This window comes from Siniperca chuatsi, linkage group LG7, assembly GCF_020085105.1.
Source record: "Siniperca chuatsi isolate FFG_IHB_CAS linkage group LG7, ASM2008510v1, whole genome shotgun sequence".
In the NCBI taxonomy this organism is placed as follows: Eukaryota; Metazoa; Chordata; class Actinopteri; order Centrarchiformes; family Sinipercidae; genus Siniperca; species Siniperca chuatsi.
The window spans coordinates 26,378,409-26,406,366 of NC_058048.1; the positions used below are offsets into that span (position 1 = coordinate 26,378,409).

Sequence of the window (27,958 nt, forward strand, 5' to 3'; positions counted from 1 at the left end):
GGGAAGACATATTTTCACTGAGTTTGACAGTTTTTTGCTTTTTGGGCATCAGTGCCACCTATGTTACCTTCTAAATAAAATCCCTGACTGTATGATAAAACTGTGGGTCTCCTACTAATATACTTTATAAGAAAAGGAATGTAATGAATTGTTTATCCTGATTGCCTGGCACAACAGAAAACTTGCTGTAAAAAGTTCTCTATGAACTCCCAATAAGATGCTGAAAGACTAACTGAGCATCAAAGATTCAATATTTGATAAAACTGCTTAGGTATATAGTCTAAATAATTAACACTTTACATGTAATTTCAATATTTAACATTTACAAATCAGACGATTACTCAACCATCAAATGATATTCAAATATTACACCGGTATGGATATGTCAATTTTGATATAGAAAATAGACAGAACCTCAGAATTTCAAAGTGTTCATGACAAATATTATTTCCATTTTATCTCAGGAAAAGCGCAGTCTGCCAAATGTCATCACATTAGGCTGTCTGAGTAGAATTTGTATAAAAACAAGGTCAAAACAGCATTAAATTTGCATCATCAGTTTTAAGTTGAAAATCATTGAAAAGTTCATTTACATGAAGTCAGAGAGAAAAATCAATTTCACATGCTGATTCTGTTGATCCCCTCTTTGTGGATACAAATAGCCATCAACAGAAAGGCAGGCGAATCATGCCCTCGAGGCAAGAAGCGAGAGGGTCTGCAGTAAAAAATCCACACAATTTCTCTGAAACAACACTGTATCGAACACACACCTTCATAGACCATAAATACTACACATCTATTTAGGATAGAAACTCAAATTTGTATTTTAATTGTGTGCTTTCTGTTACATTTGCTTCTAATTAATCAGATCTTAAATGTTTGAATTATGGAGATTAATGCATTTCAATTCCTAAGTCCATCCATTTTTTATATCCTGGTTGGGTTGCAGGAAGCATAAAACCAATTGATTTCCTTTTGCTGTGTGCACAGAGAAGAACAAGTGAAACAGTTAAAAATATTGATTTGAAAATGAAGACTTACCAAAACTGTTGCTGTTAGAATTTTCTAGTTGTTTACAAATCTGTGGCAGATATACAGCACCTGCACAACCATTCGTAGCAAGTGTGATCAGAGAGGAGGATGCAGCTCAAGCAGAGAGCATCAGATAAAGATGCCTCCATTGAGGAACTGCATGGAATGCTTCCAAACAGACAGTAAGATTGGTTTCCAATTCCTCCCATCAGACAAATTGAGCCCAGTGGCCAATTATTCCCTTTGCCAATTAACCTTGCAACCAGCCCCCTCTCAGCCCCTGCGTGAGTCAGCCTGCCAAATTTGCTTTTGCCTGTCACATCGACACCACTGATGAAAACAGACAGGAAAATTCTGTGCCGCTGCATAGATTGAGCCAAATATCATTGTGTAATCCATACCAGCTCCAATAGGGTTTACATTCTCTGTCACAGGGACACTTTGACTGTTGATTTTGGCTGCACCATTTGTGGCATAAATTAAAAAGCAAACAACTGTGGACAGACATTAAGAACAGGACATCAACAAACCACATGACTTAGAAAAGACATAAGCTCATGATATACTTGCTTTTAACAGCACGTACGGATAGATAAGCAGCTGCAATGTGAGCAGCATTCTTTACATACTTGCATGCATACTTTGTGTTTACAGTACCTGGAGGTTTGAAACTATCCACTCTGGCAGTTGAGGGCTGAAGGTTACCATTGTTAATAAGGTCATGGCAGCAGCAACAAGCTCTACTATTTTCTTTTCATAACACCATTGTTGTTGTTCATTCAGAGTCTGCTGCTGCCTCACTTCACATCCTAATATACTATCCCAAGTGGTTAAATGTGTCTTGATGGAAGCATGGCCTTAATTTCTGAGAATGCGCACAACCAACGCTCTGAGGGAACACAGGATACGTATTGTAGCCATGATAGTTAAAGACATATTTATTGATGTTTTAATAAAATGTTAAAAAAAGATTTTTGGCTGCTTTGCAGTGGTAAAAGCTGTAAACAACATTAACATACTGTATTGTAACCTTATAAAGTTGATATGGCCACTTAAACATCTAGTAGATACAGAACAAGATTAGCATTAATTTGGTGTTGTGTTTTTGGCCACCTGGTGAATGAAAGTCTAATATTCAATCTTGTCTCGGCTCTGTAACTCCTGAGGGAAATATCTGGCTTTTTAGCTGCTAAATACCATGTTCACCAACCATTCGCTAACCTTGTCTATCTGCCGTTTAGTGCTGGGCAGGTAGCATACAGTGGGTTTATCAGAGCTATTTATTATTGCTATAAACAGCTGCCTGCTGCTGGAAACAAGGTTGATGAGAGTGATGAGAGTGAACCAAAACAGTGAAGTTGCGGGCCGTAAAACCGAAACAATGAGCTGAAAGACTTTAAAAAACTCCATAGAGTTGAGGGGAACTGCAGAGTTAAGTAATAATTCTCCCTCTTCACTACATGCAAAACCCTTCACATTGCAGATAGATAAAAATACTGATTAGTTCAGCTCTAAATATAGTAGTGCTCATGAATGCAGTTCTAAAACATTGTTATAAACAACAGAGGGCAGGGGACAAAATTTTGTTAGTGAAAAGGCCATAAGGAGAAAAAGCATTCAGTATTCAAATTGCATTTGGAAATAAGAATACTTTACAGTTAACACTGATTTTTGGCCAGACACCATCATCTTCTCCATTTTATGAAGTCATAAACCAGAGCATCTGTCTTTAAGTCCTCATTGAACACCTTCTGAGCACAAACCACAAATTTATATGTCTCAGTGCTGCATGAAATATATCTCCATCATCATTAAATCTCATCTCTCTCTGTGTGAGAGGGAAATCTTCACACCTTTGTGTTACGTCTTCCACCTACACACCAGGGACTTTCTATTATTATGACTCAGCACGGACCACCTACTCCTGCCTTTCTCAGATTTACATACAGTATTATCCATTTAGCTTATGCTCATTTTCAATAAATGAGTAGGCAGGCCTTTGGTGTCTTGCTAAAGGGCATTTCAGCAGTATTCATGGTTGTTAATGGACATGTTGGCTGCTGTGGGAATAGACGAGAAAATAAGTTGAACAACTTTTTAGCCATAAATGCTGATGCATACAAAAGAGGGAATTACATTTATTATACTACATAACTAGAATTATTTTCTTATTCCAACACATACACCCTGCTCACATAACTGTAGTATAAATAACCCACTGCAGCTTCACAGAGCTGGGTTTCAAATTGTATCATAAATGACCAAACGTTACGATGTGTTTTTAGGGATGACCAATAAGCACCTTGCTATTACCACCATTCATCAGTCCAGTGCATTTAGCAGGCAGCCTTTTACTCCACTCTTGGCTTGGTTGTTGTTGTTGTGGACTGTGTCTGCAGGTGATATGAATCTTTTCATTGCTTTACACACATGGAATATATACATGTTTTTGAAAAATAACTACAATAGAAAGCCAGCAAACAAACATTCAGTAATGTTCCAAAGATTTACCCACAAAGGAGCATTAATTCCACAAACTCAAAATCAGATTCTTCTTCTCAGGAGCCCGGCATAAGCAGCAAGTTAACTTGATCTATGGATTTCATTTAACATTATCTAATATAACACTGTAAATCTCATTTGTTCAAGCGGTGAACACCGAGGCTTATTACTGTGAAAGACAGTGTAAATGGCTTTACAATTGAACATGGAAAGCTTCTTTGGTGAGCACTTCACAGCATAAATTTTAGTTTCCATTTCCCAACATGTGAAGGCAAAGATTGTTGTAAAGTTGGTGTGGAAGGGAAAAATGATGAATGAAGGATATTTAACACTGTAAACCTTACATAAGGTTGTCAATATGGATGGATTACTTAAAACAGGCCTACCAGGCACAGTCCCAGGAGCCCAAGGGGCCTCTGTTCCAGAGCCTCTGTTTGAAGTTACTGATAATGTTTCTTGTTGGAAAGTCAATCAAACGACTCAACTGGCTGACCTGTGTAGAGCCTATTTAACTCTAGCTTTGAATGAGAGACGAGCATTCATTACTGCTATTAATTTGCTAAATCAACCCTTTTGGGGCGGATTTTGGCTACATCTGTGCAAGCATTTTTACCCAAGAAAAAGTAATCCAAAGATACACACAACCTGTTAATTATGAATAACAGGAAATTTATAATTTAAGGCTATAAATTAAAAATCTCCCAGTTTGGGTTTCCATGAACATTGTTCTTAGGTATTTCAGCAGAAGTCTAATCTAAGAATGTGGATTTACAAAACTGAGAGAATCACCTGCTGAGAGGGTTATTTTTCTCAGTAGGAGGCTTCACATTTTACGCTGTTATAGCTATTTCATTGGGGTTTCATCATCTCACTGTAACTGTCAGTGAAATCTACTAATTCTACTGGACAAAGCTGACGAGAGGCATTATGTGTGGTTCATGTAAATACAGTATATATCTGGGGAATATACACCAGTCACGAGAAATGTGGTATTTTATTTTGTTGAAAAGAGAATGCAATGTAGCGGCTTTTGTCTGGTTCCTGAAGGCTCCCCTGGAGACACTGCAATCATCTAAGGGTCACGACATCTACTCACGTCTGTACTGTGACTGACATAATTGTTCATAAGCACGAAATGATGATGTCATGGCCCATACAAAGCCACTGAATGCTCAGAGTAACACTGCTCTTTATTCTCCTCCTTTGAATTTGCTTTGTAGGTGCTTGGGTTTTAGAAGATTGTGTCAAATCTTGCCAAACATTTTCTCCTTCCTGTTGGCAAGAACAATGTGGAATCCTTGCCATGGAAGGAAAGCATATTTCACACCCGTACACACCTACACATCATGTGGGATAGATTAGAGACAAGAGGCTTAGGGCATGAAAAGCACAAATATGATTTCTTGGAGCATTCCCATACTGTAGCATGCTCGCAGTTCTCGGGTTCCTTTACCAGCCTCATATGTTTGCCTGCTGCACTTTGTGCTAGCTGAAAGTACAATGCACAAACACTGCACGGCTTTCACAAAGGAAAATGCATAGCATAGACAATGCTTGGATACTCGAGGGAAGCATTACAGTTTTAACATGTTGATGCTAGCTGTTAAATGAAGGACAATGCAAGACAAGTTTGGACTCCATCGCAATCCATCATTAACTTGATGATTTGGATGAATCAAATTTAATCAAGTTAAAGGACAACAGTGTTATACAGGTATTTTCCCTGCAAAGCCCTCACATCTTCTAATAGTACTTTAATAGCAATTAAATACATTTTAATAGGTCCTTGTGCACTGTTCAAGATAAAAGGTAATTATCAAGTCCAAGACACTGAAGTCGATACTCATGCCATTGTCGAAAACGTGCCTCTGAAGTTGTGTGCGTGAGAGAACAAACTTCTGAGGAAAGTGACAACAGAGGAACTCCAGGTGTTGATTTTTAAATGTTTCAATTATTTTAGAATGTGGATAACAGTGCTTTGTAGACTTCATGCTTCATTCTCACAATGAAAGTTGGTTTCTCACGTTCATTCTTGGTCAAGAACCAATATATCCACACTTCTTGGATCTATAGTTGTATAAGAAACATTCCTAGGCCATTAGATGTTGTGTAACGTGTCACTGAGGGAACAAGATAGACAACTTTCAAAGATATAGACTTCTAAGGAAGCTGCTTTTCAACAATGACTCATCTCCCAGAACTTCTCCCAAGCAGTTTGAGAGGCTGCAAGAAGCACAATCCATGGTTACTACTCAACATTACTTCACACTAATATTAGCACATTTATCATCATGAGGCTCTGTTCCCGCTGTTCCATAAAATATGCCAATTTGAGATCACAGTGGTACTATCACACCTAATATAATATTCAGCTGAATGTGAAAAAGCATGAAAGTCTGGATCTACGGAAAGTGCTAATTTGCACTGATTTGACAGCATGCATTGACATGTACAAGATTACATTACCTTTGACTTTATCTCTGCAATTAAGTTTAAAATGTGAACTAAAACTTTTGTGTTTTGTGGTATCTAACTAATCATCCTCTCGGTCCAAATGAATACACTCTGACTACATACATTTTTTAGAAGTCTTAACATTTACTGTTTCATACTGTATCATTAACTTGTGTTTGCTATAAGCCACGTTTTTGTTTGCATATTTCAGTAGTAGTTTGACACAGGCCAGCCGCTCATCATCTGAAGTTATGGCTACAACTAATAATTATTTTTCTAGTCTATCAATTATATTTCAAGTAAAGTGGAACCCTTTGGACTTGTCATCAGAATCAGAATCAAAAATGCTTTATGGTTACAGCAGCTCACTATCACGTCAGTGCACACAGGAATAGAAGTTCTAAGCAAATCAGAATATAATACACTATAATACAGGTAAGATAAATTAAGTACAAAGTGGATTTACCGGTTGATGATAAGAATGTACGGTATAATAATACAATGTAATAATACAAGTAGTAAGTAATAGTGGATGAACTGTCAAGTTAAGTGTAGCTTATTAAGGTTATTGTGAGATGGTGGATATTGCACAGCAGAAATAGAAGTATGAATAAATATCAATAAATAGGGAATTTAAACTGGAAAGAGTATATTGCACAGCAGTATTAACGCAGAATATTGCACAATTATTTCAAGCATTACAGTGATGATAATGATCAATGTCCAGTTTAATGACTTAGGGTCATATAGACTAACACTTAGAGGCAGGAGTGACTTCCTGTGGCGCTCTGTGGTGCTTTTTGAGGGGATGAGTCTTTTGCTGAAGGTACTCTTTAGTTTGACCAGCACATCATGGAGTGGGTGGGAGACACTGTCCAAGATGGCATGTAGTTTGGCCAGCATTCTCCTCTCTGACACCACCGACAGAGAGTCCAGCTCCACCCCCACAATGTCACTGGCCTTACGGATCAGTTTGTTGAGTCTGTAAGCGTCCGCTACCCTCAGCCTGCTGCCCCAGCATGCAACAGCATACAAGATAGCACTGGCCACCACAGACTCATAAAACAACTTCAGCATTGTCCGGGAGATGTTGACGGACCTCAGCCTCCTCAGAAAATAGAGGCGGCTCTGGCCCTTCCTGTAAAGAGCTTGAGTGTTCTTAGCCCAGTCCAGTTTATTGTCCATATGTAGTCCAAGGTACTTGTAGTCCTCAACAATGTCCACACTGAGCCCCTGGATGGAAACCGGGCTCACTGGTGCCTTGGCCCTTCCTTGGTCTACAACCAGCTCCTTAGACTTTGTCGCATTGAGCTGCAGATGGTTCTGCTCACCCCATGAGACAAAGTTACCCATCGCAGCCCTGTACTCAGTCTCATCACCACCGCTGATACATCCCACCACAGCAGAGTCATCAGAAAACTTCTGAAGGTGGCAGGACTCTGTGTGGCAGCTGACGTCCGTGGTGTAGATGGTGAAGAGGAAGGGAGAGAGGACAGTCCCCTGAGGGGCCCCAGTGTTGCTGACCACGCTGTCCGACACACAGTGCTACAGACACACATGCTGTGGTCTGCCAGTCAGGTAGTCAACAATCCAGGACACGAGGGGGGGATCCACCTGCATTGCTGCCAGCTTCTCACCCAGCAGGGCTGGCCGGATGGTGTTGAAAGCACTGGAAAGTCAAAAAACATGATCCTCACCATGCTTGCCGGCTTCTCCAGGTGGGTGTAGATGCAGTTCTAGATGGTGTCCTCAACTCCCAGCCGGGGCTGGTAGGCGAACTGAAGGGGGTCCAGGAGGGGTCTGACCATGGGCTGCAGCTGTTCCAGCACCACTCTCTCCAGGGTCTTCATTATGTGGGAGGTCAGTGCCACCGGTCTGTAGTCCTTGGAGCCACTGGGTCTTCAGCACAGGAACGAGGCAAGATGTCTTTCACAGAATAGGGACCCTTTGAAGACTCAGGCTCAGGTTAAAGACATGTTGAAGGACTCCACATAGCTGGGGGGCACAGGCTTTTAGCACCCCGGGGCTAACTCCATCGGAGTCTGCAGCCTTGTTTGAGTGGAGTTTCATCAGCTGTCCTCTCACCTGGTCAGTAGTCAGGCACACAGCAGAGGTTACAGGCGGGGGAGGGGGGAGTCATCAATGTGAAGAGGGTCGTTAGCCTGAGAGCCAGGTGAGGGGGGAGTAGGACTCTCCCAGGAAGATGGAGGAGGGGGGAGCAGTGGACTCTGGGGAGTCTGAGGGCTGACAGCAGTTAAGTTAGAGGGGGTGAGCAGGAGCCGGTGTGTCGAATCTGTTAAAGAACAGATTAAGTTCGTTGGCACTGTCCAAGCTGCTCTGCTGCCAGTCGGTCTGAAGCCAGTGATGCTCTTCACCAAGGTGATTTATGGAGTTTCCTGATGGACAGATAGCTTTACTTGCTGCTAAAGTAACGTTAGTTAACCTAACCACATTGGTGGTGGTTGAGGTGAGTTTCCCCCCTTTACTGTGAAGCACTTTGGGTATCAAGACCATACGCTAACGTTATATAAATGTAATCCATTATTATTATTATTAATAATAATATAACTGCTAACTGCTGCTAATTGTAACTGTTAGCTGCTGTTAGCTAATTAGTGCGGGTAGACTCTTGCAGCCAGTCCAAATGGTTCCACTTTACTTGAGGTCAAGGGAATCATTCATGACACCATTATAAAAGCATTTGACAGTGTAATAAAACTTACTGACATCCTTATGACAAGTTCAAATGGTTTCACTTTACTTGAGGTCAAGGGAATTATTCATGACACAGTTAGAATGGTCTCATGACAGTCATCAAAACCAAGCACATGACAGTATAATGTAATGTTAACACAAAGCTAAATAGTTTCTTTAAGTTTGATAATTAGGCCTGCCATAGCATGTTTGACATGTTATGTTTTCTTGATTAATGTCAAGTTGTCATAACAGACATCTCAAACAATGTCAACTTATTATAAGTGACATAATTGACCAAACTTCATTGAACTGACACTTCATGACAACAGTCATAAACCTTCATAAAGACTCCTTCATGTTCATGACAGGTGTCATGTCATGGCTATGACGGTTTCATGTCAGTCTTATGAAGCCACTTTCAAATAGTGTTACCAGAGTTTTTAAGTGTGTATCCAATTCTAATGAATCATGAGTATCATCTTGTGTGGGTCCGGAGAGATGAATAAATAAATAAGTGCAGCTTAGAGGACTGACCGAGCCCATTGCTTCAGCAGGGGGGCCTTCAAAGGGTTTGTGGGTGCAGTAAATCACTACACTCAGCATCACGGATGATCAAAGGCTCAAGCTGCAGGTTGCTTGCTTGGTCTCTCTCTCTCTCTCGCTCTCGCTCTCGCTCTCGCCTCCTCCTGATCTAAAAACACCACTGGACCATATTAATCCACCCTCCACATAGTTTGTTTTCAGAGCATAATCACAGAGCACACAGTGAACTACTTAAACCATCTTAATGATTACCCCTGTGATTTACGGAACTTGACACGAGGCAGTATATATTAGCTCAGCATGCAGTCATCATTCCCTTCTTTTAGCTTGGCCTTCTAAAATGTTGTGAGCCCCGGTATCTGAACATGAGAATAATATGAACCATGTAGGAAGTGTGAGGAAAAACTCTAACCACCTTAAAATGTTTAGGCAGCACGTCTGACTTGCAACAGGTAGGGGTTTCACAGTGGAATGGGATGAAAGCAATGCAGTCTTACTTTACCAAGACCAAAACCTTAATCTAACTCAAACCCTGTCACTTACCTACAATCTATAAGTTTCTTAAACATAACTCTAAAATTAACCAACTATGATTTACTTGCCAAAACGTGGAAGAAAGATTAAAATAACAGGTCCATTTCATGCTAATTTACAAAGATTTTAATTTAAATTTATACTGTACTTAAAAACAGTTCAGTAAATCTGGTATTAATTATAATTTCTGGAAGATTTTGAATCACTTAAATGTGCCTGAGATCAAACGTATAAAGGATACATACTTACAAAACAGAATACATGCACTGCAGACAAACAATTAAAGGTTAAGGCAGGTGTTATTCTATATTTTTCTTACTGTCAACAAATACCATGAAAACACCAAAAGCAACAATGTGTTCATGTGTCTCACAATGCTTTCTGACTTCCCTACTCAGCCCCAAGTCCATTGGTTCCTACTGAAGATCTAAATCTTTAAAGTTTGGTCACAAATATATAGTTTAATTAAAAAAAAAAAAAAAAAAAAAGATCAGTGGTTTCCTAAATCAGCTGGCCACTGTAGTTTTTAGCAAATGTTACTCAAACAGGAGTAAATAATGCGTTTGTTGGGGACTATTTTCAGCTCCGATTAATACACATTTTTTTCTAGTGAGGATTCCTGGCAGCAGGACGGTGTATGTGGGATTGACTCAAAGTAAACTACAGTGCCCTTGAACGTGTTGCCCAGTACAACAGTGTGGCTCATTTATTTGTTTTTAATAGCTTCAAAACAAATAAATGGGGGGGAAGGAATGACATGCAGCAAAGGGCCCAGGCTGGTATCAAACCTGGACCGCTGCAGTAAGGACTCAGCATTAATACAGGTGAACTCTCTACCAGGTGACCAACCTCGTTGGTGGTTTTTAATGAGATTTGTGTACATCTGTATTTACTATATCACGATATGTCTATCACAATATAAAACATCAATCACTCAGTCAAGGTTGAATGCTCACAGCATATACCAGTGTATTTATATGGAATCAGATGGGTCCCGATATTAATGAATGCACACAGAAGGATTCACATATGTATTTCCTGATTAATATATAAATGACTCTCCAAAGAAATATTGTTCAATGCACACAAAAATATGTATCGTTGTATTTAAATGTAAAATGTCTAACGTTACTAGGATCATATTATGGCTAGCTATCTATCTAGCCAGCTAATGATCCTAGATTGTCTATTAGTATTTTATAGCTAACTTGTTAGTTAACGCTAGTGTTAAATGCTACATCATTAACTCAGCAAGCATTCATAACTCAAACATATTTAATCATGCATGACAGGAGAGTTATCACCCACCTGTGTAGAGCAGCTACCTGACACCATGTGGAGGTTGACCTCCGGGCAGCTGTTTGATGTCTATCCTCATGTTCATAATTGCAGACTGCGCAGATGTAACGCTATGTGACCACATTAAATCATACACTCAAATCTGCGCTTATGTGACTGGCTGAACATGGAAGGAGATATCTGATAGGCTACAGATAATTCCTTTTTGAAAAAAATGCATTTGTGAATCGAGCCGTGGCAGGGAAGTCTAAAAAAACCCACACACAAATGCAGTGAAGTTGACACATGACAAGCAGTTCGTAAATACAGGTTTAACGTTTTGTATATATATGTAACAACATCCAAATATATGTTTTTGATGAAAATTGCAAATACTTTTAATACATATATTTGTGTATTATTATTATTTTTTTACATTTAAATACTACGATAAATATTTTTGAGTGCATTGAAAAATATTTTTGTGGAAGTGCAAAATGCATCTGTGAATCCTTCTGTGCGCATTCATTAATATCAAGACCCATCTGGTTCCATATACTGTATTTAGGATGTTACCAGTACCTGATCAAGGTCAGAACAAATCTGTGTTGGATCTATATAATGATGTGCGGAGGGGTGTCCACATCTAATTATAGATCATTGTGGGGGTGGGCAATAGACTCATGCGTATGCTCATTTGTTCACCATGCCTGAAATGTATAATACAGAACACTGTAAACCTAGGGGCTTTGAAAAACTGCATATACATATTTCTTCAGTTTTATCCTCCTGGCCCTCCTCTGTTTACCCATCATTTCCAAGGAGTATCTTTGTGGGCACTGAAGGCTTACATTAGAATTAGCCCAAGGTTAATTGTGTAGGAAATAAGGGGATATTTGAATATATATCAGATTCTCTTGCATTGTGCAGTGTCATGGCTCTGCACTACCGTTTTTTTTTTTTTTTTTAATTACCTGGAATCTACATACAGTGGTGCTTGTTCCAGAAGAATTGCCAGGTTGTTAAAATATTCTTAAAGGAGGGAAACTGAAGAAAAGTATAGTAAATATTTGGTATGCGGTACGCAAGCCAGCATCAAGAAAGTGATGAGCCTTTCCAGCTTGACTCAGACATTGTCAGACATTTGTGATAACAGCCGTGAATAACTGCTGAGCATGATGTTTCTGTGAGAGCTGTTTGAATTTCGATTTGAAAACTTTTCCAACTATGTTCCTGCAATTTTAAATAAAATACTTCTTAAATCATTGAATCAACAACTATGATAGGTGGCAGAGAAAGCAGAAAATGGAAATGTTGATTTAATTTCTATCATGTTATTCTCTTTGGGATCCAATTTAAGTTCTGTCAGGCAATAGATGAGATGAAATTGACGTTCATTTTGAAGACCCGTAACATACAGATAGCCAATCAAAAATGAATGTTGCAGGGTTTTTTCCCCTTCCTTCTCATTTATACAGCCTTAGCTTTTCAGAGCACTGGAAGACAAATTAGGCTCAGAGTCATCAAATTTTTTTGCCTGATGTGGAGCTTTGGCGGTCCTTTTGCACTTCACTTTAACACTTCACAAACTATAAATCACATTGACATTGTGACTATCAGTCTGCAACTTTGTATTTATTAAGATATATATTACCAACATCCAGCCTGTGTACTATAACGAGTATAAATACATTTGAGCTCACAAGCTTTCCTAAACCAAATAATTCAAGCTTCCATGCAAATCTCAAGCCAGAATGGTACGTTGATGTGATTTGATTGTCCATCACTGGGTTAACTGTCAAATCACCAGATTGGAATTAAATGCATTGGGAAAATGTGCATATAGAAAGAGACCAGGTGTACAAGGCATGGAAAGATGTTAACATGAGTCAATTAAGTGTGCCTCCCACCTGTGATGGAGAGCAGATTCATTTCTATTTAACAACAGAGGAAATGAAAGTTCATTGGGCAATATTGTTGTGAAGATCAGCCAGATGGGACAGCTTTCCAAAATAGTAACAGGGTAGGGGAAAAAAGAATCAGCGGGGGAAAATTAGTCTATCACTCTGTGACAGGTTCACAGGATATTGTCAAATGGAGCGTCCCTCTGGTGAAACGATTATAAGTTTGTTAGATTACTTTTGTTTAACCTTTCTTTAACCTTTAATTATGAAAACAGCCCCATTAAACGCAAAATTATCTTTTTTTATTCTGGTTTTAACAGAATTTTTGTGAAAATAGATGTGAAGAAGCAATGTCAAAGCAGAATTTGCTGACTTTTAAACCGATTATAACATTTATTTGGAGATTCAAAGCAAATGTAGCAAAATATGGCCTAAAAGGCATTAAAATGATCATAGCGAATTACCTTAATTTTGGTAAGAGGAAGGAGCAGAACACAATCTAACTCGCATTAAATTTATCTCGGGGCACCAAAAGGAAAATTGATAGCCAATGAATTAATTCAGTCTTCATCTGAAAGTAGCTATAGAGTTCTTGACTCGTGTACAGTGGCTGTAATACTTCATACACACAAACCACATAATAATAATCAAGTTTTTTATGAATGAAAGGTTTATTAAACTGCTAACTACACACAAAATAACTACTAACTACACACAAACAAAACTACTAATAACTACTAGACACACAAATGAACAGATAAATGCAACCATGAATGAAAGATATGAACATAGTGAGGAACCAATAATAAATGAAATGAGGACCTTTTGATACCAGATGATGCAGTGGATGATTTTGGCAAACACAGGAAACCACTAAGTGGACAAAACTTTCATGTTTATCAGTGAAACCTCCTTTATGCACCGTTCAGCAGCTGAGAGATACGTGAAGCCAATAGAGATTATTGGGAGCTATTATTAGGAAATATTAATCAATTTAGATATCATAGCTATATTGATGGGAGATCCTAATTTTGATCTAACATTTGATTGCCCTTATTAAGCTATAGCATCAACCCAAATATCACAGGAAAAGTATTATGTTTCACCTGAGTTTTGGCTGACCGTTGCCTTGGAGGGAAGGAGAAGAAGCAGTGTTGTTTCTCGTGTGTGTCGCGCTTGGACATTTTCGTATGCGCTCGGGTGCGCTCAAGACTTTGGCTTGAGTCTGCTGTCTCTTGCTGTCTTTGCAGATGATGTTTTCTAAAGGCTCTGACACACCAAACCAAGGTCAAAGAACTAGCGGTAACAAAAGCTGACTGTTGCATCGCCTCACGTCGCCTGTGTCTTGGCCAAAAAGTGACACCAGAACGCACTGCACCGACTACAGCGAACGGACAACTAGCATGTAAGTTCTGCATTCGTCATTCAAAAAAGAACAGCGGAAGATCCAGGACTGCGGATATAAACAAGAGTAGCCCATGGATGTAGGTTTGCCCGCTTTCGCTCATATGGTTTCGTAAAACAGCTGCTTCTAATCGAGAAAATGTCTGATTTCCTGTTTGATCTGTCCCATCTGAACTGTCTGATCTCCTGTCAGGCAGATTCAAGATGCTGGTTAGACAGCTAACATGAGAACAATAACAACAACACAAATATTATTTAAATACATTTATCTTCTCATGCACTGTTAAACTGAACAGCCAATCAGAGTGATTTCTCTCACCGATGGCCTCCATTGCCGGTTCAACAAGCACAGTCGGCCAGAAAAGTGGCAGACAAGGGCCGACAAGTGCCAACAGTGTGGAACACACCGCAAAAACTAGGGCTACAGACGCCCACTGACAGCCCGGCATTGGCCGACCGTCGGCCCGGTGTGTCGGGGGCCTTTAGGACAGCTTCACCTGGTTGTGATGGCAACACGGCGCTAGCGTCTGTCAGGTGATGACTGAGTTCTTAAGTTCGATACGGTTAGGACGCAGGCACTGCTGCAGGCGGGAGCAGGCTTCTTTAATCTGGTAGGGTTTCTTTCATAAAGAGTTATTTGTCTCTGCAACTCTCTCGCTCTGTCTCGCTGTTTCTCTTTCACTGCAGGCACCACGTGGCTGGACACGCAGGATCCAGAGCTTCCAACGCACAAGAAGCTCAGTCATCACAACAGAACAGCAGCATTGTGTTAATGTAAAGTCATATAGCAACAAATCAAAAGGTAAGTACTTCAGTGTCACTTGTGGAACTGACATTTCCCCGATAATGACTCAGCTCATGTTTATTTAATTCTTTAAAAGACAATTTTGCACTCTGAAATTGCTTGACTGAGCTCATAATATGAAGAATAGTAGTAGTGACTGACAGTTACTGAAAATGTTCATTTTAAATGTGTATTTATACCCAAAACTGATAAATAACAAACTGGATTGGTTAAAGTGTATAATTAAGGTGTTATGGTTTCAAATGGACACATTATTTTGCTGCAAGACACAGAACAAACTGTATGCTGATAATAAATTTGATTCAGAACATTACAACCCCAAGTTGGTCTAGGGGAGAGGAAAGTAACATAAAACAAGGAAGAATATAAGGAGTCAATTTGTTCAGTATTCCAATATTTTATTGCCAGATATAGAAGCTTAAAGGTGGGCTATGCAATTCTAATCCAATACACGTCTTTTTTTTTTTTCAAATTTAGCCAATATCTCCTCACGGTCCGCTAGCTGTCTGTTCAGAGTGTGTGCTGAAAAAAACCTCTGGTGTTTGTACACTTCCCTGGCTCTGTAAATGGAGAGCCTGAGGAGCAGCACACCACATTTGAACACATTTAATCAATTACATGTTCACCTATGGGGGAATGTAACACAGAAACGCACAAGTCACATTAGACTTACCAATGAAAAGAGCATAAAAGGTGGAGAGGAGTTGTGGACAGCAGAGTTTATTTGTTAGTTAGCAGAGGGCACTTGATCAACGTTAATTACAGCCATAAGGTCGAACAGAGGTAGATTCAGTTGAAATCTAAGATGGTGAATGGAGACCTAAAAATAATGCCTTCATGTTCAGTGTCAGTTTTGTTTTGAAAATCATTGGTAATGATTTGCTTTCCTCTGCATAATGAGCCACAGTCATTGCCTGGAGTGATCTAAAAAAGCAGTGGTGCGCTGGCTTTCACTCCTCTTCCTGCTGTGAACAAACCGCAGCAATTAGGAAAGGCAAGATACATAATGTACAAAAGTCATTTGTGATGGGCTATATTTAGAACAACAAAACCTCTCGCACAGAGATAAAGATTATGATGTTTCCACTGAGTTAAGTTTGAGTTTCCAATATTTGAAACCAGATTCACTCATGATCTTGTTGAGGGAAGGTTTGTGTACATTTACCTTAATTCAGAGGACATTTAACAATGACAAAAGTCCCATTATACTCAGTTTGCTTACTGTAGTTTCTTCACACGACACATCATTTGATGTGGTGGTTTTAGTATGAATTCAGTAACTGCGTAGGAATAGCCAGCCAATAGAAACCAGGTCTCTTAAAATACATGATATTCATGTTACAATATCCCACTTTAATTCTAATTTATATTCAGTAGATTAGACAGTAATCAAATATTTCAGTCCCACAGCGCACCTTTGCTATAGCCTCCAGGCTCCGTCAATCTGTGTCATTCAACATACTGAAGTTTCACTGCTGAACCATGAAGTTGGCTGAAAGAAAAACTCCACCTTAAAAATTCTAATCTTTGTATTAATTACTCAATGTGTTTGCATTTTTCAAAAAATATGGATTTGAAAAAACTGTAGCAATTTAACAAAATACCTGCAAATCCATAGGTCAGCTATCAAAAAATTATCCCTACATTCCCAAAACATGTATAGTATTTTACTCAAATATTGCATGCAAGAAAATGACTGCAGTTATTTTGTGAATAAGTGACTTTACTGTGCCAGACACTTGCATACAGTAAAAAGATAGATGTCAATCAAAGACAAAGTAATTACTGAAAACCCCTTTCAGAATTTGAATTAGTCAGACAATACACTCCATGCACACACTGCAGAGGTTTAAGGTTTATGTTTTCATTCTTTGTGTTATTTTACTCGGACGATCTCATCCACACAACACAGTGTCTTTGTGTGTAGCTTAAATGCACCCATTTGTATGACAGAACTGTTTCTCTAGACGTCAGGACCGAAGGACTCTGCAGTAAGTTATTTTGTGATGGATAAAAAGTAGCCTATAGATGGTCTTTCTCTGTATGAATATTTGTCTTTTCCTTGTTTATTTGTACCTGAAGACCGGTTCTGTGATACTTATTAAGCCTCAATGACATAGACCTTATTTCCATAGTTTTGTTCATCATTTCCAATAGTTTTGATAACATCTTAACATTGGACTCTTTTAGTAGTCAAATGATTGTACAAGTTGTAAACAAATCAGTTCGGCTATATTGTTTAAACCAAATAATTCTGTAGTGAAAACAAAAGTGAATGTGTCCATTGTAATTATTGATTGTATCGTAAACTGCAAGTGCCAATATGGTAAGTACAACAGGTCAAATTTGAACCAGTAAGTAGTCCAGCAAAATCTCATGCACGTTCCACAGTTTGGATTGTATTTAATTTCTTCTTTGGTTGCATTTCCAAATAAGTGCTTTAGATAATCAGTTCTAACTGCATATTTCTTAACAACCTGCGTGATCGGTGGGCTTGTGTTGCCGGCCTATAAAGTGATGTTGCTGCAGACATCAGAAATCAAGATGGTAAGTTCTATGTTTGAGAAAACACCTTTAAATAGGGATCTACAACGAAAGACAACTGTTCATTCAGGACTTTTGAAAATTTGAGCTCATGGATACAATAAATACATAACGGGCCTTGGAACACACAAGAAAGGACCTTAAATGGACAAACTGATTGTTCTTTTGATTTGATGTAAGCTAGGTGTCTGTGCTCTGTTGCCATTTGCCAATCTGTCATCTCCCACAGAGCTGTGTTTCCGCTTGAATTGTCAGATTTCTGACATGATCATTGTGTGGCGAATTGCCAACGAAACCAGCATGGCACTCCCAAAATAAGTAAACGAAATTAATTAAAATCCTGGCAACATGTTCCTTTCTTCCTTGTGAAGTAATGTTAATCTATCTCTCAGTGGGATGCAGCATCAGGGTGTCTGTGTCTACATCAATGTGTTCTGGCCTGAGTCTTCAATGCTGTATATTCTATCGAAAATAATCTAACATGTTTTTTTCCCATATGGATTCTGTGGTTCCAGCTCATGGCAGAGAAATTTATTTCATGTGTGAACTCGGGATTTTGTATGTGGGCTTGCATTTTCAAGAGCGCACTGTTCGAATTCTGTCAGAATTAGGACAAAAAAAAAAAAAGATTACTCCCTGAAGGTGTACACCCATTAACCTATCTCATCAGGGTTACATTGTAGAGACCCAGCAATCTTCTGTTGTTATAGAAAATGAGTTGGGATGGCAGTGCAGCCAGAGTGCAAAATCAGACAGTCTTGGTGCATTTGACAGTTTGTAAAGAAGTAGCAAATCACAAAGATCTCTGAGCCTTGGAGCTCATGAGAGACAAAACCAGGACATGTGATTGCAATCAGGGGGAACAATGTTAGGTGTAATAACAGGTTGGATATCGGCTGTTCCTCACAATGTCTGCAAGATGCTCCTGTCACTGACAGTACATTCACTGCAGAGCTTGATTAGGAGTGTCCGGGCGATGGGCAGAGGAGGTGGGGAAACATCATTTCCTCTAACTGCATCCTAAGCGGCAATGACTCATGACTGTTGTGCTGTCCTGTGTAAACAGAGAAACTTGCGGAGATTGATGGTTGTCGCTGGGCTGGGTGGTGGTAATAGCAGGCTATCTCAGAGCCTGTCCAGATTCTATTCAAACAGATCCCTCCCTCAGGCCTCCAGATAAAAATCCCATCATGGGTGAAGGTGAGGACTGATAGAAACAAAGCTCAGGCCTGAGTCTTCAGAAGGCCTTTTGTCTGCTCAGTGGGGGTCTATGTAATACAAATTCAGCTTAAAGTATAGCACATTTCTGCATGTAGTGCAAGAGTCCATTATGTCTTGCATGGTTCAATTGATTTTGATGACAATGGCTTATATATCATTTCTCTTGCATTCATCCCAGCATAATTAATGTGTGTAATTAAGATTTCCATTACAACAGAGCAGCTGTTGTCAGCTTCATGCTGATAATGGACTTTGATCGGACTAAGATAAATTTGCTTTGTTGATTAGGTTAGGAATTGCTCAGCTGTTTAGTTTTAACTTTGAGATCATTTTTTTATGTTATGGCAACCCAATGCCAAATGACAGTTCTTGTCATTTTCGAGTGCTTGACTGCTGTAGAAGAGATTAAGAAGATATAAAGTGGATAAAATATAATTCATGCTGCAGCAAAATGATGTTCAGTGATGTACCTCATGTTGTTCAGTTGGAGTGGCTCCTGTAATTACTGTGAATAAAATAATAACCCTGAGCTTTTCTAAGACCACACTGAAAGGTTTAACTAGGTGACTAAACTGCTAAATTATTAGTTTTTATCAAAATGGCACAAAATTGACCAGAATCATCGTCAGAAGATATATCGTCAGGCAGTAGGTTATTGCAGATATATCGTTATCAGTGTATACGTCGGCCGATAAGCACCAAGAATTTGCAGTACAGAAATGCCAAAATATGTTTGAGGTCATTTAGAAACAATGTGGCCAATACATGATTTGTCCACCAGAGAGTGTTGACAAGTAGATTTTTACACTATAAAACGTCCTGCTTAGTATCTTCCTTTGTCCAGGCCCTAATTAGGCCTGGAAAGTCCTGGAAAGGTCCTTGAATTTAATGTTTAAGAAGGTGTGGGAACCATGTTGTTTATGTAAAAAAAAAAAAAAGATTACTATCAGCTGATATATTGTTACCATAACCGTAACTCCCAAATACCAATATCCGTATAGGTCGGGCTATAGTCAAAAATAGTTCCAGAGCAGATATGTATGCTGTAGCAGAAAAACATGCAATTTAATTTATGTTGTACCTTAATCTACATGTAAGTATGCTGTGTATGCATAATAGCATATGCATAATTAGAACAGAAATATCAAAAACAGATTGCGCTTTAAATAGCTGTCTAAGTAAGCATAACAATCTCTTTAACTGTTTTTAGATGAGAACAGAAAGTACACTGTTGTACAGTATGTGGACTTTAATGTGCTTCCTTGAGCTGTGATGAGCAGTGTCTTAATGCAGAATGTCAGCTTACAGGCATGGATTTTTATCTTTTAATGTAGACTGCATTAAGTCATCTTGCTCACGTGCCCCTTTCATATTGGGAAACTGCTGTTTGTCAGCTTGTGTATGTTCAGTTTTGTGTCATCTTGCATGTACGTTCTATAGTACGTGATATTATTCCTCCTGTGTGCAAAACCTGCTTTTTGGTGCAGTGTTCAACTGATCTAGTTTACATTATGCATTATTTGTGTATCACATCAGGACTACACTGGCATAGACGTAATTGTTTGAGTAAATAAGATTTATTTGAAAATCTATATTTGTGTGTATTCTCAAGCATTCTCGATGAGTTAGACTTTGCTGATGGAAAAACACGCTCGTCATAAGCTTCAGTATGCATCATATCCAAAATATATTTCTGTCAGAAACTGAGCCATTCACACCCTCAAATACATGTGAAACTTATGTTTAACTGTCACATGCTGTCACATGCTGTCAGTCCAACTGTCGCAGGGTTTTAGGAGTGTGCAAATACAAAGATAAATATGAAACTGTATGTGTGGGGTGAATAATGAAGGGTTTGGTGTAGCTGTCAGACTCTCCCAGATCAGAGTGTGCATACAGGAGATTATTCCTAGGGAAGTGGCATGCCGATGACATGTAAATCTGTACACAATTACTATTATACAGACTTCAAGGGGACAGTGGGAGTCATAAATCTCCAAGAACACATTCACATTCAAGAAAACAGTCAACTGATATTATGCTCAGCAACATTTCAAATCTTTTATTCAAAGTTTAATTATTTCAAAAGACAGACAGGAGTTGGTATAAGAAAAGAGACAAATACTGTTCTAATACTGTTCCATTATTACATATTCCCATTTCAGCTGGCAGTGATCATAGCTATTACTGATATACTGTGATACAGTATATCTGCACAAACTACATCATTTTGACAATACGAGCCTATAAAATCATATTCTTTTTAACTGCATTTTTTATTACTTTGTTTATTACTTTTATAAGTACAGTAATACCACTTGTGAACAATTACTCGTCACCCCTCCAATAAAATCAGCAGGTTCATGACATTCATTATAAGGTGTGTACCTTGATTTTCTTTTCCTTAAACCCAAAAAGCTTTACAGAAGCAGAGAACGACAATGGCTTCTAATATTTCTAGACCCATTATTGTGAGATAATGATTTAATTAACTAACCCTAACCCTCAAGATAGCAAACCATTATCTTATTATCTAATAGACTATCATACACTTGCAGTTTTATGTTTAGACCTATTTACTTTATCCTCTTGCATTTTTTAAATTTTCCCTTTCTGGATACCACTTTCTCTCAAGGCCCAGAGGAATGACTCCATGATCAAACCAAATTAGGAAGTATAAAGTACAGAGGCCTGCTATTCACAGCTAATTAAATTTTGATTTAAAATGTGATCTTGGGAAAATAGCATTTAATATCTCAAAATAATGTTATTTAATTGTTATCTCAGGATAGCACACTGTAAAAGTCAATATATTCTTTCACTTGGAAGACTACATTATAGACATAAGCAAAATGTCACTGAAATGCCAAAATGTAACTAAGAGAAAGTCATTTAATTTCATCACATCTCTACGCATGTGTTGAGAGTCCAAATACTATTATTTAAAATACTGCCTGATAGTGGGTTGTCCTGGTGAATTATGATTTAAAAAGTACAAATATTACAATTATCGATCGACCTTTAAATCCTCTCAGGGTTCTCCAGTGACATACATATGTATGTACAGTTTAACATATATACCACCTCTTTCTATTAAATGGTTGACAGTCGTCACCCCCTGAGCTTTAAAAGACAGTGAGAACACTGTAAAAATGAGATGTTCTGCAGGGATGCTTCTATGAATCTAGGATCCAAAAAGTGTCTGTGAGAACGTTAATGTTTGTCTGTGAGCCCACTAGATTTTACGTAATGAATCTTTTAAAAACCCGTCCAATAAAATATGCGTAAAGTGCATGAACTAGAATGTCTTGTAAATACATATTTTCATATATCCTCAGACTGTTACATGCATTTTTAAAGACCCATTTATGTACAGTATGCATGTGTTTATCATGTAGAGGTAACCAGTTATATTTACATTTATTTAAGTGAAGGCATCTGTGCAGAGGGATTATACAGAATGTGCACAATCATATTTCATGTAAACATAAAAATGCATAAAATCTGAGAGCTTTCTCAGCAGTTCATAAACTCATATAACATGGCCGAGTTATAATGTAAGCATTAAGATTATTGCATCGCTTAATTAAAACAGGTTCCGCCACACAAACTAGTTCTCATGTAGCACTCAGGTGTTATAAATATTTACACCTACAAACTATAGATGCAATTGAAAAGTGACCAAATGACAGAACTAGCTTATATTAGCTTAGCTTGTAATAGAGAATGGATAATATTTTGACCTTACAAAGATCCAACTTGGATTGTTAAGGGTATATTCAGGTATAAACTGAAATAAGAGTACAGTACAGCAACCACGTAACTAACAGAGCATGCTTCTTCTCATGTTACTCTGTCACACAGAAAGCTACAGACTCCAACTAACAAGACGACATAATAATCGATATCCTGGCAAACGTTAATGAACAGCCATAGCAACCAGTTAACATTATTAGCTAGCATGCTACAAAAGAAAAAAGAAACTAACAGGTAAATATGTCAATCTGTGAAGAAATCAATATACCAGCAAACCTACAGTTCCACTAACAAAAGGCAAGAGCCAGCATGCTTCAGAGAAACAAATTGTTCAAGCCTTTCAATACTCAGGGGACTCACAGTGGCTGCGTGCATGACCCCACCGACTGGCTCCCACTGCTGCTTCAAACACTGCCTGCTCTTCAGCTGTATCCTTAAATGAAAACTTTTATTTTTTTATGATTGAGGTTTAACTGAACATTTATGTTGCTTTCTAGAATCCCAAATCTCCCTACAAGAGAACAGAGAAACCTTTAATTTCAGAGTGTACCAGCTAGTATTAATCGGACATCGCTGCCGTTCAATTCCTTGGCTGGAATTATTATTCTAGTGACATTTTGCACTTTTTTTATGAAGGTAAATACTGAGGGAACCGAGAGGAGAGAGTGAGGGCAAAATGGAGACATGCTTGAATAAAAACTGAACATTGTTCTGGTGACCTTTTCTAATTGAGTGGTACGAAACATTGGATAGGGTTATACCATAACGCTGTAGATGACATTTACATACACGTGAAACATTAGATTGGTCTTTGGATTTTAAATGGAATCCATACTGTATTAAAAGTAGGTCCAAAGCAAAAGGAGTTCATGGTTCTTCTGGTACAAAAGCACGTGTCAAGGCAGAAATGATGAAAAATGCAACCTATTCATCAAAAACTGATGAATAATTTGAAGCTTAAACTCCAAGAACCAAGACTCTTATGTCAAAAGTCACAAACACTAAAGAGCATCTATAACATGTTGGGTTTTTAAGAGCTTTTCCAGCTTTAGCTAGATATCAATCAAGCACTGACCAACAGCTAAAGCTGGCAGATAGTAAACAATAGTCGAAACCCGTCAATTATACATCACATTAATATTTGAATCACTTTAATCGGGATCTCCAGACAGTCAGAACTGAGCAGCTGCTTGTTCTGTCAGTCTGCAAAGACTATAGCATTAGCTTATGTTAGCTTAGCAGCTAAAGTGGAGGCTGGAAGCTTCAACAGGATCAGTTTATCTAATATCTTCAGCTTTAGCCACTTCTGAATGTAAAGATTAGAATAAAGAAAGTGATTTTAGGTGGCCGAGTTATGTAGTTATCATCATTAAATATGAATTACAGTATATTTGTCTGTTTTTTTTTTAGATACAGATGATCTTTGAAGATGGCTGTAACTAAAATAGTCCTGATGGAAGGGGAAACCTGTTTTTCATAATAATGCTACAGGATGATACTGTACCAGAAAATGTATTAACAACATGCTACAGGATGATACAGTGATCAGGCAGGCAGTTTAATCAATAAAATAGCTACTAAATATTCAGAATTATTTATTTTTAATCAAAGTTAAAGATTGTGTAGTCTTACGAGATAGTAAGGGTTCTTTTATCATCAGATGTAAGTGAATATATACTGAAAAATGGAAACTTGATGGTACAATGTGTAAGATATGGCCAGATATTCAGTTTAAAACATAAAAAAATGAACATTATCAATAGACTGTGAAGGACTAACAGTTCTGACGTTATGTCAAAGATGTACGTATTGTGTTGCAGCGCTATCGTTCTGTGTTGTAATACCACTTGTGCCTCGAGAGGCGATAGTGAGTCGCTTTGGCATCCAGGCTGCCCTCAGTCCAACATGAGAGGACGAAGAAGTAGAGCTGCCCCGAGGAGGAAGAAGGGTGGGTGGAGGTGAAATGCTGCCCCCTATTTGTTTGGAGCATGTGGCCAGGAATTACACATTGTACCTTTAACCAAAAATGAAAAATGATGCACAATGCAGATTCTTTCTATTCAACTTATTTTATTCCAGGGAGAGCACAGCTGTTTCATCAGGCAGCCATCATCAGTATTAGGTTGGGCTTTTAGTTGTGTGTAAACAATAACTGTCTGACAGCAATGACTTAAAATACGTTTTTTTTTTCTTTAGGATTGTCTTTGTATTTGCATCTGCTATCAACCCTGTGAGAAAGAGAGGAAATGTTTTATTAGTGACAGAGCATCTGGCTTTAGCAATCACAACCCCCCAGTAAAAATAACATTGCTTTATTTCAATCAGAGTGCAGAGGAAGATGTCATGTTTTAATTCCCTATTTGTTTTCGCTCATTACCTCCCTCTTCCCTGCTTCAAATGCAGCAATCTGAGACACCCGCCTCCTTCCACTGTGGTCTTTTCATTTTTCCAGACAGCCTTGTAAGTGTGTACACTGACATTTTGGAAACAGGATTACACAGGCAGACTGACGCCTTCAGTGACGGCCTTGAGTAATGTTGTCACAAATTGAGACAAGTGTCAGACCTGTATAAATTTATCATCAAATTAATACTCTGACATAAACCCTCTTCCTGTTACAGTGAACTGAAAGGGATGAATGAGGCATATATTCACTCTTGACTTCCCATGACCCTCAACTGCAGTGTGTTGCTTCAGCGCCTTCAGTTGACTGAAATGAATGTCTTCACTGGTGAAAGCTTGAGATCAGTTATGGTACCTTCAGTGCCTTGAGAGCCGGAAAAGCACTATTTTCTTTAAAGGACACTGACAGAAATCACTCATTCACACTATTCCATACATAATAAACACTCAATATGGTTCTCTATAGTGAGCGGTAAATTGAGATAAATTTAATCGCACATCTGTCATGTCAGAAGAGGTAGTGAAGCATCACATTGTGTGATCTACAGTAAGCAAAAAGCTGTGTACACTGCAGTACATGCATTTTATACATAGACTTCAAATCCTTACAATAAAATGGCAGAAAGCAAATGGAGTGCACTCAGTTGCAAATAGGGAAGTGACTTCAAACTCAGTTTATGACCCCAAAATCTGCATTTCGGTCTCATATACATGAATCTCACTGCAATGGACTCTTTTACACAGAGCTTTTTAAAAGTAAGTGTAACTCTGCACTAGGCAACTTCACAAGTTGGCAGCTTTCAATTGGCAACATGAGGTAACTCAAATATTTTTATGTCATATCAGTAAACTGCAAAAGTGCACACTTATGTTTACCAACCAATCATATAGTCTATAAAATGATTAATAGATCCACCAAGTAACAAAATATTGATACTTACATACTACATTGTTTTTCTTACGATATCCATTCTTGCATTACAATATCTGCCTTTATTAGAAAAAAAAAAATTCAGAGAACAAAATCCAGGTAGCAGTTTTCCCTCAAAACACAATTGGCAAAACAAATTAGTTCTATATAAACGTAACTTTTAGAAGAAGGTCTGAGCTGCTGTTTGTTTGTATTTTTGGAAACAATGGCAGTGAGTGACTTACAGGAGAGACAAACCTGCAGGAGAAGTGAGAGTAGGAGCAGCTGCACTGAGGAAAAGTACATTAACAAACACTAACAACAAACAAGTGCACATGTTGCCTTGCAAATGATGCAGAGGGTAATGGGGCAAGCAGTCGAAAATGTGTTACCTCGTGTTTCTTACACACCAGGGGAAGGAGAGAGGAGCCATTCAGTACAGGCAACAATATGGGATCAGTGATGTTGATAGGTTTTCAATGTAGTGAGTCACCAGGACCCACACGTGGTCATTTGATTGAGTCCCCAATAAAAAATTGTAGTGTTAAACTAGTGTTTGATGTTATATGGTTATATTTATGATTATTCATGTGTGTTGGAAATGTATCTAAAAACCAAAGAAATAAATTCCCAAATCTGTAAATGCACTGCAGAAACGCAACAGCTGACAGAGAGAGGTCATATTTTACAGAGAAATATTAGCTTTTTCTGGGTGAAAAAAGTCATGGCACCATCAAGCACATCATGTTTAATTAGGAAAGTAGTTTAAAGACACGCACACAAAGGGAAACCATTTACTACTGCTCTTAGAAACAGAGTACAATTAGCTGATAATTAGCCGGATCAGCCACCGTCAGTAATCAATACAAACACACATTATTTGACTGTAAACCATTAATCAAACAAATATCTAACCGCGGTCAACGTCAGACAACCTTACCATACGTTAGCAGTTACCTAGTGTTTCTGTAGTGGTGACAAAACAATATTAGAAAATATTACGCCAAACTCCCTTTAAGAAATATGACATATTAACAATTCCTTACGTGTCCGCAAAACACATAACTTTAGAAACACAAGATAATAGGCGTCATATGTCGACAGTCTTCTTGGCAATTCGGCATCAATATAATCCATAAATACAAACTGTATTTCCGTATTTACATACTTTCCGTACACATTTTGGATTTTGTCGCCTCAACTCGCCACCGGCCTCCGTTGTTCAGCTGCACTATTTTAGTTGGAGAAGACCGTGGGATTGAGAGGCGAATGTTTTAGAAATTAAGATTTCTCACTAAATTACGTGCTGGTTGGTGGATCAGATACACGCCGAATTAAACACTCACTCATAACACTGTTAATTCACGTCTATTGTATGTGTGTGAGACGGTGTTTGAGGTGTTTTTTCGGTCGTTACCAAAGTAACTACCCGGTTTGCTGTTTCCGTTTGGTGCTGCAGAGATACAGTATATACGCAGACGGTAAGAAACAGGTTTTTTGACAGCATTTTATTTTTCTATGATTGCAACACGACTTTGCTGTTCACAATGTAGCATTATCAGGTAAAAAAATAGAGTGCGTCAACAGTGAGTTTAAGGCATCCTTTAGGATTTTAACGCGTCAGAGAGGCAGGGCCAGTACCTAGCAACATCACTGTGGGATGATGCACTTTTTTGGCCAATCAGTGCAATTTTGAATATGGCAGAAAAAAACTGAATAAGACCTGTAAATAGAATCTCATTGGTGGTGTCCTAGATATTGAGTTTCACTGAGTGACAGACAGATGAGCGGCCAGTGCAGATTCATAGCTCTCACCTAATTTTATCATGGGGGACAAAAAAGAAAAGATGTGCTGCTGTCTGTCCATCATGGTCAGCACTAAACCAAAAACTAGAACAACAAACTATCTGCCCCTCCTTGGAGGACTTACTCTGGGTATTTTCTGTTGTTTACTGGAAGTAGATGAAAGTT

General features: G+C 38.5%; 1 long non-coding RNA gene across 1 annotated transcript in view; it reads left to right on the forward strand.

The window, feature by feature from the left end:
• LOC122879353 overlaps positions 1 to 27,958 on the forward strand; it is a 123,307-nt gene that overhangs the window by 73,151 nt on the left and 22,198 nt on the right. Inside the window, exons 3-4 of the long non-coding RNA XR_006378687.1 lie at positions 14,195 to 14,349; positions 15,036 to 15,150. This is a non-coding gene — a long non-coding RNA (uncharacterized LOC122879353). The remainder of the gene's footprint in view (positions 1 to 14,194; positions 14,350 to 15,035; positions 15,151 to 27,958) is intronic.